The sequence below is a fragment of the Ranitomeya imitator genome, chromosome 2, assembly GCF_032444005.1.
Source record: "Ranitomeya imitator isolate aRanImi1 chromosome 2, aRanImi1.pri, whole genome shotgun sequence".
In the NCBI taxonomy this organism is placed as follows: Eukaryota; Metazoa; Chordata; class Amphibia; order Anura; family Dendrobatidae; genus Ranitomeya; species Ranitomeya imitator.
Genome location: NC_091283.1, coordinates 372,447,494 through 372,462,203, shown reverse-complemented (window position 1 = coordinate 372,462,203; position 14,710 = coordinate 372,447,494).

The window sequence follows — 14,710 nt, the reverse complement described above, 5'->3', positions numbered from 1 at the left end:
GACTCTGTGGACCAAAATATGGAAAAATTATAGCTCTCAAAATGTGGTATTGCAAAAAATATTTTTTGCAATAAAAAGGGTCTTTCAGTGTGTGACGGCTGCCAATCATAAAAATCCGCTAAAAAACTCGCTATAAAAGTAAATCAAACCCCCCTTCATCACCCCCTTAGTTAGGGAAAAATAATTTTTTTTTTATTTATTTCCATTTTCCCATTAGGACTAGGGTTAGGGCTAGGGTTAGGGCTAGGGTTAGGGCTAGGGCTAGGGTTAGGGCTAGGGTTAGGGCTAGGGTTAGGGCTAGGGTTAGGGCTAGGGTTAGGGTTGGGGCTACAGTTAGGGTTGGGGCTAAAGTTAGGGTTAGGGTTTAGATTACATTTACAGTTGGGAATAGGGTTGGGATTAGGGTTAGGGGTGTGTCAGGGTTAGAGGGGTGGTTAGGGTTACCGTTGGAATTAGGGTTAGGGGTGTGTTTAGATTAGGGTTTCAGTTATAATTGGGGGGTTTCCACTGTTTCGGCACATCAGGGGCTCTCCAAACACGACATGGCGTCCGATCTCAATTCCAGCCAATTCTGCGTTGAAAAAGTAAAACAGTGCTCCTTCCCTTCCGAGCTCTCCTGTGTGCCCAAACAGGGGTTTACCCCAACATATGGGGTATCAGCGTACTCAGGACAAATTGGACAACAACATTTAGGGTCCAATTTCTCCTGCTAACCTTGGAAAAATACAAAACTGGGGGCTAAAATATAATTTTTGTGGAAAAAAAATATTTTTTATTTGCATGGCTCTGCGTTATAAACTGTAGTGAAATACTTGGGGGTTCAAAGCTCTCACAACACATCAAGATGAGTTCCTTAGGGGGTCTACTTTCCAAAATGGTGTCACTTGTGGGGGGTTTCTACTGTTTAGGTACATTAGGGGCTCTGCAAACGCAATGTGACGCCTGCAGACCATTCCATCTAAGTCTGCATTCCAAATGGCGCTCCTTCCCTTCTGAACCCTCCCATGCGCCCAAACGGTGGTTCCCCCCCACATATGGGGTATCAGCGTACTCAGGACAAATTGGACAACAACTTTTGGGGTCCAATTTCTCCTGTTACCCTAGGGAAAATACAAAACTGGGGGCTAAAAAATAATTTTTGTGGGAAAAAAATTTTGTTTTATTTTTATGGCTCTGCATTATAAACTTCTGTGAAGCCCTTGGTGGGTCAAAGTGCTCATCACACATCCAGATAAGTTCCTTAGGGGGTCTACTTTCCAAAATGGTGTCACTTGTGGGGGGTTTCAATGTTTAGGCACATCAGTGGCTCTCCAAACGCAACATGGCGTCCCATCTCAATTCCTGTCAATTTTGCATTGAAAAGTCAAACGGCGCTCCTTCCCTTCCGAGCTCTCCCATGCGCCCAAACAGTGGTTTACTGCCACATATGGGGTATCAGCGTACTCGGGACAAATTGGACAACAACTTTTGAGGTCCAATTTCTTCTCTTACCCTTGGAAAAATAAAAAATTGGGGGCAAAAATATAATTTTTGTGAAAAAATATGATTTTTTATTTTTACGGTTCTGCATTATAAACTTCTGTGAAGCACTTGGTGGGTCAAAGTGCTCACCACACATCCAGATAAGTTCCTTAGGGGGTCTACTTTCCAAAATGGTGTCACTTGTGGGGGGTTTCAATGTTTAGGCACATCAGTGGCTCTCCAAATGCAACATGGCGTCCCATCTCAATTCCTGTCAATTTTGCATTGAAAAGTCAAATAGCGCTCCTTCCCTTCCGAGCTCTCCCATGCGCCCAAACAGTGGTTTACTGCCACATATGGGGTATCAGCGTACTCAGGACAAATTGGACAACAACTTTTTGGGTCCAATTTCTCCTGTTACCCTTGGTAAAATAAAACAAATTGGAGCTGAAGTAAATTTTTTGTGTAAAAAAGTTAAATGTTCATTTTTATTTAAACATTCCAAAAATTCCTATTAAACACCTGAAGGGTTAATAAACTTCTTGAATGTGGTTTTGAGCACCTTGAGGGGTGCAGTTTTTAGAATGGTGTCACACTTGGGCATTTTCTATCATATAGACCCCTCAAAATGACTTCAAATGAGACGTGGTCCCTAAAAAAAAAATGGTGTTGTAAAAATGAGAAATTGCTGGTCAACTTTTAACCCTTATAACTCCCTAACAAAAAAAAAAATTGGTTCCAAAATTATGCTGATGTAAAGGAGACATGTGGGAAATGTTACTTATTAAGTATTTTGTGTGACATATCTCTGTGATTTAATTGCATAAAAATTCAAAGTTTGAAAATTGCGAAATTTTCAAAATTTTCGCCAAATTTCCGTTTTTTTCACAAATAAACGCAGGTACTATCAAAGAAATTTTACCACTATCATGAAGTACAATATGTCACGAGAAAACAATGTCAGAATCACCAGGATCCGTTGAAGCGTTTCGGAGTTATAACCTCATAAAGGGACAGTGGTCAGAATTGTAAAAATTGGCCTGGTCATTAACGTGCAAACCACCCTTGGGGGTAAAGGGGTTAAAAATATGAAAAAAAAAAAAAATTAAAGTTTAAATCACCCCCCTTTTGCCCCATCAAAAATAAAACAATAAAAAAATCAAACCTACACATATTTAGTATCGCCGCGTTCAGAATTGCCCAATCTGTCAATAGAAAAAAACATGACTGACATGTGCCCGCAATAGCGGCAGGTGAGATCGCGATTCAACCGTTCCTCTGTATGTGTTTTCCGTCCTGCGGAAACAGCTGTTTTGACGGATCCTGCAAAAAACGGATGAAACGTGTGGCCATCCGGCGCTAATACAACTCAATGAGAAAATAACGGATCCGGCGAAAAAAACTGATCTGGCAGAAAAAAAAGTAAATTGTGGAAAAAAACGGATCTGGCGTGAAAAAACGGATCTGGCGGAAAAAACTGAACTGGCAGAAAAAAAAGGAACTTGTGGGAAAAAAACGGATCCGGCGGAAAAAAACAGATTAGGTGGGAAAAAAAGGATCCGATGGAAAAAAAAACTGATCTGGCAGAAAAAAAAGGAAATTGTGGAAAAAAACGGATAAGGCGGAAAAAAACGGATAAGGCGGAAAAAAAGGATCCGATGGAAAAAAAACTGATCTGGCAGAAAAAAAAAGGAAATTGTGGAAAAGAACGGATCCGGCGGGAAAAAACGGAACTGGCAGATAAAAAAAAAGAACTTGTGGAAAAAAATGGATCTGGCGGGAAAAAACGGATCTGGCGGGAAAAAAAGGATCCGATGAAAAAAAAAAAAATGATCTGGCAGAAAAAAAAGGAAATTGTGGGAAAAAACTGATCCGGCGGGAAAAGACGGATCAGGCAGGAAAAAAAGGATCCGATGGAAAAAAACTGATCTGGCAGAGAAAAAAGGAAATTGTGGAAAAAAACGGATCCGGCGTGGGGGATCTCTGTGCGGTGTGGGGGGGTCTCTGTGCGGCGTGGGGGATCTCTGGGCGGCGTGGGGGATCTCTGTGCGGTGTGGGGGGGTCTCTGGGCGGCGTGGGGGATCTCTGGGCGGCGTGGGGGGATCTCTGTGCTGCGTCGGGGATCTCTGCGGCGTCGGGGGGTCTCTGTGGCGTCGGGGGGTCTCTGTGCGGCGTGGGGAGGTCTCTGCGGCGTCGGGGGGTCTCTGTGCGGCGTGGGGAGGTCTCTGTGCGGCGTGGGGGGGTCTCTGTGTGGCGTGGGGAGGTCTCTGTGCAGCGTGGGGGTGTCTCTATGCGTGTATGCAAGCATCGTCCGATGGAACTACAAGTCCCATCGGACGATGCCTGCTACAATGACAGTGATTGACACATTAGCCAATTATGGGACAGTAATAGTCCCATCATCCGGCTAATGTGTTGAATGAAAAAAAAAAATACTCCATACATACATGCTACATACATGCCACATACATGCCACATACATGCTACATACAATACATTCATACATTACATACATATAGACATACAGTACATTAAACATAGATTTCATACTCACCATTACTTGTCACTTTGTTCCCCGAAGCCAGTGTCATCTGTAAAAAAAAATATTAAAAAAACAAACAACCAATATACTCCCTGTCCGCAGAAATCCACGAGTGTCCCACGACGATCTCCCGTGGAGAGCAGCAGCATCAGATAATGTGACTGCTCTCTAGGGGCTCCAGGAACACAATGACAGCAGGAAGGTATCCTTCCACCACTGTATTCCTCCGCCGCTGTAAAAAAAAAAAGTCCCTAGTCTCACTTTATGCCATTGGTGTATGAGAAATTTTCCCAGGCAGCAATTGCCATGAAGTGAGACCTTGTCCTAAGGTAACCTCTCAGTGATGCACTGTAGGAGCCATTGTCTCCTGTCAGTGTGTCACTGAGGGTCCTATAGAGTAGTGACATCACCCGATGTCACTGTTCTATAGGGGAGATCGTCGTGGGACACTCGATATTAATTGGACTACGGCGGACAGGTAGTATACGGTTTATTATTTTACGTTTTTTGCAGGCGCTGAAGTATGGTAAGTATGGTAAAATGAAGAATATTAAAATACTTTTTTCCTAATGTGTGCGTGTTTTTTTAACCCTTTCTTACTATTGGATTAATAACGGATAGGCGTCTTATTGACGCCTCTCCGTTATTAACCCGGCTTAATGTCACCTTACAATAGCAAGGTGACATTAACCCTTCATTACCCCATATCCCACCACTACACGGGAGTGGGAAGAGAGGGGCTAAGTGCCGGAATTGGCGCATCTTACAGATGCGCCATTTCTGGGGCGGCTGCGGACTGGTATTTGTAGCCTGGGGGGGGGGGGCAATATCCATGGCCCCTCTCTAGGCTATGAATATCAAAAAAAAAAATTGCGTGGGGTCCAACCATATTTTATAGCCAGAAAGGCTATAACAGATGCTTCAGTGGACTCCTGGCGGCTGGCAGCAAGATCAGCGGGCCTTGTCAATGCAGCCCGGCGTGCCCTTTGGTTAAAGGGATGGAAAGGCGATGCACAATCTAAATCAAGATTATGTACAATCCCGTGCCAGGGTGAGTTCCTCTTTGGGAAGGTTCTTGGTGACCTCCTTAATAAAGCAGGAGAAAGAAGGAACGGATTCCCTAAACAGTTTCTTCCTTATAGGAGAGCGTTTAGGAGACGGCCATTTAATAGGAGAAGGCCGTACGAGCCGCAAAGAGAGCGTTGGGAAACGAAGGAGAAACCGAAAGGTGCCTTATTCGGTAATCCCGAAACATCTAAACGTGGCAGATACCATCAATGATGAAATTCCGGTGGGTGGAAGACTGAAGTTTTTTTACCATCAATGGAAACATGTAACTTCAAATCAGTGGATTCTCCGCCTAGTAAAATCCGGATTAAAATTAGAATTCTTTTACATTCCCGCAGGATACTTTCATTATCACATCACTGAAAGCACCGGAACAGCAAAAAGCGCTTCAATTAGAAATTCTAAGCCTTCTGGCTAAGAATGTTCTCGTAGAAGTACCAAAAAATCAGGAAGGGAGGGGATTTTATTCCTCTTTATTTCTGGTTCCAAAACCAGATGGTACTTTTCGTACTATAATTAATCGAAAAAGACTTAATTCCTTTCTGTACAATCATACGTTCAATATGGAATCAATAAGATCTACGATTAAACTTTTGTTTCCTAGGTGCTTTATGGCAGGTCTAGATATGAAGGATGCGTACTACCATCTTCCCATTTATGCGGAGCATCAACAGTACCTCAGAGTGGCGGTAGTCCTACAAGGCCGGATCCATCACTTTCAATTTACAGCCATGCCGTTTGGCCTGTCCATGGCTCCTCGGGTTTTTACAAAAGTTATGCTCGAGGTGATGGCTTATTTGCGTCATCAGGAGACGCTAATTGTACCTTATCTAGATGATTTTTTAATAATTGGAAATTCAGCCTCCCAGTGTAAAGAGCGATTGTCTAATACTATTTCATCGTTACAGGCTTTGGGTTGGATAGTGAACTTCAAAAAGTCCAGACTACATCCGGAAACCCGTCAGTCCTTCCTAGGACTAGTTTTGGACTCTGTAAGTCAAAAATGCTTTTTACCAGAATCCAAAAAATTAACAATTTCAAAAATCTCTATGGTAAGGGCAAAACCTAAAATGTCCCTTAGAGATGCCATGTCTCTCTTGGGCTCACTTTCCTGCCGTACAATGGGCTCAATACCATACCAGAGCCCTACAGCACCAGACACTCCATGCGCAGTCTCGTTGCCATGGTCATTTAAATACGAAAATTACTCTATCTAAAGATGTGCTGGAGTCACTTCACTGGTGGTTAAATAGAACCCATTTGTCCAGAGGAGTCTCGTGGTCAATAACACCATCTAAATTAGTCACTACTGATGCAGGACCAGAAGGGTGGGGAGCCCATCTGGATAAGTATGTAGCTCAAGGTCGCTGGAATTCATCAGAGATCCATCAGTCCTCCAACTGGAAAGAGTTGAACGCAGTCCATTATGCCTTAAATTTTTTCCTTCCCCAGCTCCGAGGATCTCATATCAAAATCCTGTCAGACAACACGACGGTCGTCGCATATTTAAATCATCAAGGTGGAACTCGATCAAAAAGTCTGATGTCTTCAGCAGCAAACATCTTCGACTTAGCAGAGCTCAATTTTCTATCACAGCAATCCACATCAGAGGTATAGAAAATTCAAGGGCCGACTTTCTAAGTTGCCACACGCTACGCCAGGGAGAATGGACCCTCAACCCTCAAATATTCAAAAACATAGTGGAAATGTGGGGTCTTCCGCAGATAGATTTATTTGCAACCAGGAACAACAGACAGGTACGAGCATTCGCTTCCTTGAATGTGGCAGACAATCCAGACATGATAGACTCGCTCCAGTATCCGTGGAATTACAATCTGGCATATTCCCACCAATGTTGCTAATCCCATTAGTCATCAAAAAAATAAGGGAGGAGAAAGCAAGAGTAATATTGATAGCACCTTTTTGACCAAAGAGGCCCTGGTTCTCCTGTCTTCAAGCGATGTCAGTCTGCGATCCCTGGATTCTGCCAATGACACCAGACCTACTGTCTCAGGGTCCATTCTACCATCCACAAGTAAAGGGCCTCCACCTCACGGCGTGGAACTTGAGAAGCAAATACTAACATTAAGAGGGTTCTCACAAGAACTGATTAATACTTTACTGTTAAGTATGAAGAGATCCACGACTCATATATAGCAGAGTATGGAGGAAATTTCTCAACTTTCATACGGAACCCTTCTCTAACAAGGTTCCTATTAGAGCCATCCTTGAATTTTTACAAAAAGGTCATGAGATGGGATTATCTGTTAATACCTTGAGAGTTCAAGTGTCTGCCCTAGGGGCCCTCTATAGTGCTAACGTAGCGGGTAATAGATGGATAGCAAGATTTGTTAGGGCATGTGAACGTTGTACTCCGGTTCATGTCCCACGTCTACCACCCTGGGACTTGAATCTAGTTCTAGACGCCTTAACTGGACCTCCCTTTGAGCCCTTAGATTCTATCCCTCTAAAAAATGTCACATACAAGGTAGCTTTATTGATAGCCTTAACATCGGCCAGACGAGTAGGAGACATCCAAGCCCTCTCCATAGACCCTCCATTCTTAATGACATATCAGGACAGGGTGGTTTTCAAACCAGATCCATCGTATCTCCCTAAAGTAGCGACAAAATACCATAGATCTCAGGAAATTTTCTTACCTTCCTTTTTCGATAATCCACTAAATCCAGAGGAAGAGAAACTGCATATGTTAGACGTTAAAAGAGCAGTCCTAAGCTACATAGAGAGAACCCAGTCCTGCAGACAGAGTAGGGCTCTGTTTGTATCTTTTCAGGGTCACTGGAAGGCCACGGGGTCACAAAAGCTACCTTGTCCCGGTGGATCAGAGAGGCTATCCATCTTGCATACTTGTCAAAGGGCAAAGATCCTCCAGAGGGAGTAAAGGCGCATTCATCTCGAGCCGTATCATCCTCGTGGGCGGAGAATAAAGACATTTCCATCGAGCTCATATGTAAGGCCGCAACCTGGTCGTCGCCTTCTACTTTCTATAGACATTATAGACTTGATCTGTCTTCTGCATCTGACTTGGCATTCGGGAGAGCCGTCCTTAGTACGGTGATCCCACCCAGGTGAAGGTTCTCTGAAAATCTCTCATTGTGGGTGCTGTCGTGGCGAAGGGTAAAAAGCCGGATTACTTACCGGTAATGCCCTTTTAATGAGCCACTACAGCACCCTGTCACTTCCCACCCTAATAGTTATTTATACAAGATATTCTCATGGGTGAATATAGATAACACACAAACAAATTGTGGATATATTTATACTAATTTAACAACGGCGGTTCCTCTTGTACTCTGAAAAACAACTGAGGAGGAGAGGGGGACCGCCCTTTTATCTCTGTAGGTTTCCTGTTCCTATGGGCGGATCCCTCTCTCATTGTGGGTGCTGTCGTGGCTTATTAAAAGGGCATTACCGGTAAGTAATCCGGCTTTTTTGTAACGTTCACTCACTGAAAATACAAGTGGGTTTTTTATCCTGTGGATTTACCGCATCTAATGCAATTCTATGGAGCAAAACAGCGAAAAATCCCAAAATTCTGAGTTCCACAAAGAGAAATTTACACCTTACCGGTTTCAAAAACCACAGAGCAGGTTATTACACAGTGTGCATGAGTATTCTACAAATCCCGTCCACTGTGCTGGAATTGTAAGACAAAGCGTTTTTACAGACAAGGAGGTAAAGTTTTAGAGTGGTTTTCGATTACAGTACTCTAATAAAACCAGTGTGTACTCGCCTCTCACAGCAGTGCCACTGTTCCCAGGAGCAGCCGCTATTTGCCTGCAGCTCATCACTTCCATTTGGGCAGATGTCCGCTTGGGTTGGGAGAGAGTTTAATATGTGCAGAGCATTATTTTGAGATCACACTTTGGGACATGAAGAATAATAATAATAAAATTAAAAACCACTTTAACAACTTGGATGCAGCAGTCATTAGAAACCAAGGCATCTAAGCAGTTTTCTATTCATAAATGAATAATACAAGCAAAAATAACAAACTTTCTAATATATCTTATCAGAGAAATCGGCTTTTTTCCTCCTCTAGGACTGAAAATTTGCCCTTAAGGCCGGGGTCACACTAGCTTATTCCATCCGATGCGAAAGCATCGGATGCGATATGCTAATGACACTCATCTCCTGCTTTGCTGCGAGCGTGAGCCGAGTGTCATGCGTCTGTGCTCCGAGCCTCTCGCACAGAGCGGATCGGAGCACAGCTGCGGAGGAGGCGGAGAAATTAATTTCTCCATCTCCTCCATTGCCGGGGTCAGCGTTTAACGCACATCACTCGGATGATATCCGAGTGGTGTGCGCTGTCTCACTCGCCCCCATAGGCTTATATGGGTGCGAGAGAGCCGATAGTCGGCCGAGTGTCCGTGACAATCGCAGCATGCTGCGATTTTCTCTGACCGAGGAAAACGACCGGAAAAAAATTGGCTGCTGGGATCTGCCCCCTAGCTTAACATTGGTCCAAGTGCAATGCAATTTTTAATATCTTTTTTTATTTTCACGACTCTGCATTCTAAACTTCTGTGAAGCACTTGGGCATTCAAAGTTCTCACCACACATCTAGATAAGTTCCTTGGGGGGTCTAGTTTCCAAAATGGGGTCACTTGTGGAGGGTTTCTACTGGTTAGGTACATCAGGGGCTCTGCAAACGCAACTTAATACCCGCAGACCATTCTATCAAAGTCTGCATTCCAAAACGGCGCTCCTTCCTTCCGAGCTCTGCCGTGCGCCCAAACAGTGGTTTACCCCCACATATGGGGTACCAGCATACTCAGGACAAATTGAACAACAACTTTTGGGGTCCAATTTCTCTTGTTACCCTTGTGAAAATAAAAACTTAGGGGCTAAAAAATCTTTTTTGTGGAAAAAAAAAATATTTTTTATTTTCACGGCTCTGCATTATAAACTTCTGTGAAGCACTTGGGCATTCAAGGTTCTCACCACACATCTAGATAAGTTCCATGGGGGGTCTAGTTTCCAAAATGGGGTCACTTGTGGGGGATTTCTACTGTTTAGGCACATCAGGGGCTCTCCAAACGCGACATGGCGTCCGATCTCAATTCCAGCCAATTCTACATTGAAAAAGTAAAACGGCACTCTTTCTCTTCCAAGCTCTGCGGTGCGCCCAAACAGTGGTTTACCCCCACATATTGGGTATCGACGTACGCAGGAGAAATTGCACAACAACTTTAGTGGTCTAATTTCTCCTGTTACCCTTGTGAAAATAAAAATTTGTGGGCAAAAAGATCATTTTTGTTGAAAAAATGCAATTTTTTTTTTCACGGCTCTACATTATAAACTTCTGTGAAGCACGTGGGGGTTCAAAGTGCTCACCACACATCTAGATATGTTCCTTAAAGGGTCTAGTTTCCAAAATGGGGTCACTTGTGGGGGGTTTCCACTGTTTAGGCTCATCAGAGGCTCTCCAAACGCGACATGGCGTCCAATCTCAATTCCAGCCAATTCTACATTGAAAAAGTAAAACGGCGCTCCTTCACTTCCAAGCTCTGCAGTGCGCCCAAACAGTGGTTTACCCTCACATATGGGGTATCGACGTATTCAGGAGAAATCGCACAACTTTTGTGGTCTAATTTCTCCTGTTACCCTTGTGAAAATAAGAATTTGTGGGCGAAAAGATCATTTTTGTGTAAACAAAAGCGATTTTTTATTTTCACGGCTCTACGTTATAAACTTCTGTGAAGCACTTGGGGGTTCAAAGTGCTCACCACACATCTAGATATGTTCCTTAAGGGGTCTAGTTTCCAAAATGGTGTCACTTGTGGGGAGTTTCCACTGTTTAGGCACATCAGGGGCTCTCTAAACGTGACATGGCGTCCGATCTCAATTCCAGCCAATTCTGCATTGAAAAAGTCAAACGGCGCTCCTTCACTTCCAAGTTCTGTGGTGCGCCCAAACAGTGGTTTACCCCCACATATGGGGTATTGGCGTATTCAGGAGAAATTGCATAACAAAATTTATGGTTACATTTCTGTTTTTACACTTGTGAAAATAAAAAAAAAATGGTTCTGAATTAAGATGTTTGCAAAAAAAAGTTAAATGTTCATTTTTTCCTTCCACATTATTTCAGTTCCTGTGAAGCACATAAAGGGTTAATAAACTTCTTGAATGTGGTTTTGAGAACCTTGAGGGGTGTAGTTTTTAGAATGGTGTCACACTTCATTATTTTCTATCATATAGACCCCTCAAAATTACTTCAAATGTGATGTGGTCCCTAAAAAAATGGTGTTGTAAAAATGAGAAATTGCTGGTCAACTTTTAACCCTTATAACTCCCTAACAAAAAAAAAATTTTGTTTCCAAAATTGTGCTGATGTAAAGTAGACATGTGGGAAATGTTATTTATTAACTATTTTTCGTGACATATCTCTCTGATTTAAGGGCATAAAAATACAAAGTTTGAAAATTGCTAAATTTTAAAAATTTTCGCCATATTTCCGTTTTTTTTCATAAATAATCGCAAGTAATATCGAAGAAATGTTACCACTAACATGAAGTACAATATGTCACGAAAAAACAATCTCAGAATCAGCGGGATCCATTGAAGCGTTCCAGAGTTATAACCTCCTAAAGTGACAGTGGTCAGAATTGCAAAAATTGGCCTGGTCATTAAATACCAAATTGGCTGTCACTAAGGGGTTAAAGAGATCCTGTCACTAGAAATAACACTGTTAACCTGCAGATATGGGGTCAATCTGCAGGATAACAGCATTATGATGCTACCCGGCGCCTGCACGCAGCCGAGTGCAGCGGGGAGAAAATTATCTTTATTCTCTCTGCCACTATACCGGTTTCAGTCATGGTTGTGGGAAGTTATAAGGGTTAAAAGTTGACCAATGATTTCTCATTTTTACAACAAAATTTGCAAAACCACATTCAAGAAGTTTATTAACTTTTCAGGTCGCTCCACAGGAATATTTTGAATGTGGAATGAAAAAATAAACATTTACTTTTCTTTTACAAAAATTTTCCTTTAAACCTATTTTTTTTTTTTTTACTTTCACAAGCGTAACAGGAGAAAATGGACCATACATCTTGTTGTGCAATTTCTCCTGAGCATGCGGATACCCAATATGTGGGGGAAATCTACCGTTTGGGCACACGGCAGGGTTCGGGAGGAAAGCAGCGCCATTTGACTTTTTGAATGTAAAATTTGCTGGCATAATTATCGGATGCCATGTCATATTTGGAGAGCCCCTGATGTGCCTAAACAGTGGAAACCCCCAACAAGCGACACTATTTTGGAAACTAGACCAATTAGGGAACTTATCTTGAACTCCCAGGTGGTTCACAGAAGTTTATAACGTTAAGCCAGGGAAAAAAAAAAAAAAAATCAAATTTTTCCCAGATAAATTTTTTTTTTAGCTTCAAATTTTGTACTTTCATAAGGGTAACACGAGAAATTTCTTCATACAATTTGTTGTGCAATTTCTCCTGAGATACCCAATATGTGGAGGAAAACTGTTTGGGCGCACATCAGGACTTGGAAGGGAAGGAGCGTCATTTGACTTTTTGAATGCAAACTTTGCTGGAATAATTAGTTGACGCCATGTCGCGTTTGGAGAGCCCCTGATGTGCCTAAACAGTGGAAACCCCCAACAAGTGACCCCATTTTGGAAACTAGACCCCTTTGGGACCTTATCTAGATGTGTATTCAACACCTTCAACCCCCAGGTGCTTCATAGAAGTTTATAATGTAGAGCCGTGAAATGAAAACAAAAAGTAACATTTTTCACACAAAAATCTTTTTTTTTGCTACAAATGTTGTATTTTCACAAGGGCAAAAGGAGAAAATGGACCCCAAAGTTTGTTGTTAAATTTCTTCTGAGTTCATTGATAGCCCATATGTGGTTGAAAACTACCTTTGAGGCACATTGCAAAGCTCAGAAGGGAAGAAGCGCCATATTACAAGGCAGATTTTGCTGCACTTGTTTGAGGGTGCCATGCTACATTAGAAGAGTCCCTGAGGTGCCGAACAGCAGAACCCCCCCATAAGAGACCCCATTTTACCAATTAAACCTCTCAATTAATTCTTATAGGGGTACAGTGATTATATTAACACCACAGGTGTGTCACAGACTTTTATACCATTGGGCAGTAAAGAAAAAATACATTACATTTTTTACCACCAAATTTTACATTTTCACACTGGAAAATGGATAAAAATGGCACCAGAATGTGTCCCACAATTTCTGCTGAATGTAGAAATACCCCATATATGGATGTACAGTACTACTTTGCCAAGCGGATTAACTCGAAAAGGACGGCGCACTATTTGCCTCCAGGAACGCAGATCCTAGACTAGTTTGCGAATTCCATATAAAGAGTCCCTAAGTGCTAGAAAAGCAGAATTCCCCCTCAAATTACAACTCTTTGGGAATTTATCTACAGATGTAGTGACGATTTTGACTTCATGGGTGTTTTCCAGAAACAAGCAGCAGTGGATGTTGCTGAGTGAAAATTGCAAACTGTCATTGTAGGGACTAGTGATGAGAGAATATACTCGTTACTCGAGATTTCCCGAGCACGCTAGGGGGTCCTCCATTTTTTAGTGTACGGAGATTTAGTTTTTATTGCCGCAGTTGAATGTTTTACATTTGTTAGCCAGCATAAGTACATGTGGGGATTCCCTAGCAACCAGGCAACCCCCACATGGCTAACAGATGTAAATCATTCAGCTGCGGCAATAAAAACTAAATCTCCGAGCACTAAAAAATTCTCGGAGGACACCCGAGTGTGCTCGGGAAATCTCGAGTAACGAGTATATTCGCTCATCACTAGTACGAACTAGTACGCTGTAGTGACCAGTACATTGCAGTCACCAGTAAATGGTCTCCAGAAGCGTGAGCTGGACATACACATCAGTAAATTAGGTGGGCTCTCATCACTACAGAAATTCCAAACTTGTGGGCGTTAAATGTTGTTTGGGCACACTGAGCATCAGAAGAGAGGGGGCATTTGGATTTGGGAGTGGAGAATTTGTTGAATTTCTTTTGGGGAGCAAGGAGCCATTTAGCTTTTCCAGAACCTTTGTGCTACCAGTAACATGGAAGTCCTTCAATATTTCCATTAACAGATGACAGATCTGAGTGGGGACTTGCTTTCTTTTGTGGACGGAGTCGTAGCTTTTATTGGGAACATTTTACATTATGTTAGGGATCACATTTATCTGGGGCTCTACACTGACCACTTACTTTGTGGTTTCCATCTACCGTATTTTTCGGACTATAAGACGCACCGGACCATAAGACGCACCCCAAATTTGGGGTGAAAATTGCAGAAAAAAAGATTTTTTATAACATGGGGGTCCGTCTTATTGTCCGAATTTACAGTATCTTATGGCGGTGGCAGAGCAGGGTCACAGGAGGCAAGGTGGGGTGATGCTGGGATGAGGAGGTGCTGGGATGAGAAGGTGCTGGGATCAGGAGGTGCTGGGATGAGGAGGTGCTGGGATGAGGAGGTGCTGGGATCAGGAGGTGCTGGGATCAGGAGGTGCAGTGAGAGGGGTCCCTGGCGTACCATGCAGGCTTACCTAGGTGGCAGAGGTGCGGTGGCAGAGGTCCGGTGGCAGAGGTGCGGTGGCGGGGGTGTGGCAGCA